We start from the raw sequence: 3798 nt of genomic DNA, 5'->3' as shown, positions 1-3798 counted from the left end.
GCTGATATTTTTTATATGATTGTGGAGTGATTTTGTTTTCCATAATATAAAATTTCTCAGGCTGATAGAAACTTGCATTGGAAGGATCGCTATTGGGTTAAGGTAAGCGTTTTTTCAAAATCTTCACCGATCTTGTGATGCACTTGTTAAGACTCTTGTGCCATCAGTTTAATAACAACCTTTTTCTTATAATAAAGAGTAAAGTACTAAATTGGTCCTTTATGTTTGGGCGTAATTCTGTTTTAGTCCTTAAGGTTTAAAGTGTTCTATTTGAATCCAAAAAAATTTCATTTAGCATCAATTTAGTCCCACAGTGATGTCAAAGTTAAATAATTAACGGAATGTCCCACATAACAACAGTACAAAAACAAAATCGATAATTTAGAGAACAAGTACAAGTTCCAGAAGCACAAAATCAATCATTGATGCATCAATACATTTATTTATCATTCTCTTTAGTTTTATAGAAAATATTTTATTTATATTGTAAGAAAAATAATAAATAAATGTATTGATGTATCCATAGTTGATTTTGTGCCTCTAGAGTCTATATTGTTCTACAAATTATCGATTTTGTTCTTGTACTGTTGTTATGTAGGATATTCCGTTGTTGTTATGTAGGACATTCCGTTAATTATTTAACTTTGACCTCACTGTGGGACTAAATTGATGCTAAATGAAACTTTTTTGGATTCAAATAGAACATTTTAAACCTTAAGAACCAAAACAGAATTACGCCCAAACATAAGGGACCAATTTAGTACTTTACCCTATAATAAATTATTCCGAATTTATTTTTTAAATTAAGTGAAATATTTTTTTCTAGTTGTTTAATAGGCTGATATTGTTATCTTTATAAGCGAGACAATTAAATAAAATATTTCCATATCCAAGGGATGAGCGATGAAGTCTGTCTTGTACCAAAGGCTTAATTTTATTTCCTATCATTTTTGTTGAAGGATTCCCTAAAAATGCTATATCTTATATTTAATTTAATATACCACTCTTTAATTGGAAGTTCATTATATATATCTTTGATGACAAAGTTAAAGTTAAATAATTGTTTGAGTATGAGAAAGCGCCAAAAGATATTAAAGTGAAAATAGCGACATTTATTTAGCAAGAAAGACGTATAGCATTAAGAAAGAGTGAAAATGAAAGGAATTACTATTATTGAAAATTTATATAATTAAACCATGGCGACATTTATATATTAAGTTGGCATAATTATTAAAATTAATTGAAGAAAAAATAAATTTTAAATATCCTGTGATCCCATATTTAGTTTTGTTTTTTCTTAACCGATTTTCTTATATATTCTAACAGTATGTCATCTTCATTTCACGTTCCTTATACATAAGAAATGGCTTCTTTCTCCTCCTTATTACTCTTTCTTATTTCTCTCTTGTTTCATGTGCCTTATGTTCAGAAGTTCCTGACAAACAACTCCATGTTCACTCCCGAAGTTTCCCCACAACCATTACATGGTATGGGAATTTCACCCATCTAAGAGGGATTATCTCTCGAACTTCATCACTTCCTACTCCTGCCCCCCTCGTCGGCGACAGCCAAACACAACTTTTAACGTCATATATCAAGTCCTCAACGACTACTTATTTGGAACTATGTCTCGGGATTCCCCAGCCATAACTGAGTTGAGTGTTTGTAATGCTGACAGAGTCCCGCATGCTGTGTTATAGAACCCTTCGATGATTACATCATGGGATGTATAAACGATGTTCACTAGGCCGCCATTCTCTGCACTCTTGGATGCCAGCTCAGAGATATGCTTCTCCGTCATTAATTTTCCAAACGAGTAGTTGTTGAGGACTTGATATATGTCGTTGAGTGTTGTGTTTGGCGGTCGATGAAGAGGGGGAGGAGGAAGTGATGAAGTTCGAGAGATAATCTCTTACATGGCGTGAAATCTCCATACCATGTAATGGTTGTGGGAAAACTTCGGGAGTGAACATGAAGTTGTTTGTCAAGAACTTCTGAACATAAGGAACGTGAAACAAGAGAGAAATAAGGAAGAGTAATAAGGAAGAAAAAGAAGAAAGAAGCCATTTCTTATGTATAAGGATGAAATGAAGATGACATACTGTTAGAATATAGGAAAATCGATTAAGAAAAGACAAAACTAAATATAGGACTACAGGATATTTAAAATTTATTTTTTCTTCAAATAATTTTAATAATTATGCAAACTTAATATATAAATGTCGCTATGGTTTAATTATATAAATTTTCGATAATAGTAATTTCTTTCATTTTCACTCTTTCTTAATGTTATACTCTTCCTTTACTAAGTAAATGCCACTATTTTCACTCTAATATCTTATGGCGCTTTCTCATACTCAAACAATTATTTAACTCTGTCATATTATATATATATATATATATAATTATAATGAACTCCCAATTAAAGAGTGGTATATTAAATTAAATATAAGATATAGTATTTTTAGGAATCCTTCAGCAGGGAAATGAAATTAAGCCTTTGGTACAAGACTTCATTGCTCATCCCTTGGGTATGGAAATGTTGTCTTCCACCTTTTATATATATAAAGATTTTCTTAGATATTTCACAAGTAATTTCCTGGGTAAAAAACGTATATGAGCCAAGGGGAGTTTAAAATTACCTAAATCCGGCAAAGGGAGTTTAAAATTACCTAAATCCGCCAAATAAAATTCTAATACATCATTCTACCAAAGAACAAATTAATGTAATTTGAATCAATACAATTCGAATTAGATTTGTATGTAATTCGAACTGATATAATTCGAATTACTTGAAAGCATTGACAACACGTAATTCGAATCAATATGTCACGAATTATAAACTTAGAGTTCGAATTGTATCAATTCGAATTAGTAGGGAGACGTGCTTTGAAGGGAGTTCGAATGAAGTTGATTCGAATTACTCTATTTTCGAAACTAGTAGTAATTGGAAACGATATAATTCGAATTACTCCCTTTTCGTAACAAATTCTAATAAATTTTTTTAATGAATTTATTTAAATTATAGTACAAAAAATATTTTATTCTATACAAAATAATTTTAAAAAAATAGCTTAAAAATATTTTTTAAATTATTTTGCATACAATAAAATATTTTTTCTGGTATAATTTAAATAAATTTATTAAAAAATATTCATGAGCTATCAAGAATGGGCAGAAGAGTATTGTATAAAGTTCGAATTACTCACCGTATAATTTGAATAAGGCTTGGTTTGGTAAATGTTTTACTTTTTAAGAGTAGCTTATGAAAGCTGTCTTTTAAAAGACGACTTTTTAAAAGCTACAGCACTTGCGTTTGGTAAAATCACATTAAAAATAGTTTTTAATAAGCACAAGTACTATAATTGTGCTTGGTAAAACAGCTTTTAAAAATTAAAAAAAATATAATAAACATATTTATAACGAAGAATAATATTTTTTTTCAAATTCCATTTTTTTTAAATTGTTTTGCATAGAATAAAATATTTTTTGTAGTATAATTTAAATAAATTTATTAAAAAAATTTATTAAAAAATATTTATTAGGGTTTAAATATTGTATTTAAAAATTAAAGAAAATATTTTATTCCATACAAAACAATTAAAAATATATTTTAGTACTTTACCCTTTATTATAAGAAAAAGGTTATTATTAAACTGATGGCACAAGAGTCTCAACAAGTGCATCACAAGATCGGTGAAGATTTTGAAAAAACACTTACCTTAACCCAATAGCGATCCTTCCAATGCAAGTTTCCATCAGCCTGAGAAATTTTATATTATGGAAAACAAAATAACT

The 3798-nt window shown here is 28.8% G+C and overlaps 1 long non-coding RNA gene across 4 annotated transcripts in view; it reads right to left on the bottom strand.

Annotated features, from left to right (window-relative positions):
- LOC107613825 overlaps positions 1291-3798 on the bottom strand; it is a 6271-nt gene continuing 3763 nt past the window's right edge. Inside the window, exons 8-9 of one of the 4 annotated variants that reach the window (XR_002353155.1) lie at positions 3722-3763; positions 1291-1994 (exon numbers count right to left, since the gene is read on the bottom strand). This is a non-coding gene — a long non-coding RNA (uncharacterized LOC107613825). Of the gene's footprint in view, positions 1995-3558; positions 3764-3798 lie in introns of those variants that run through there. The other 3 variants (XR_002353159.1, XR_002353160.1, XR_002353158.1) reach the window with 3 other exon arrangements.

The sequence above is a fragment of the Arachis ipaensis genome, chromosome B08, assembly GCF_000816755.2.
Source record: "Arachis ipaensis cultivar K30076 chromosome B08, Araip1.1, whole genome shotgun sequence".
Lineage (NCBI taxonomy): Eukaryota > Viridiplantae > Streptophyta > Magnoliopsida > Fabales > Fabaceae > Arachis > Arachis ipaensis.
Note: the sequence above shows the minus strand (reverse complement) of the source record. Positions and strands in the feature narration are given on the sequence as shown.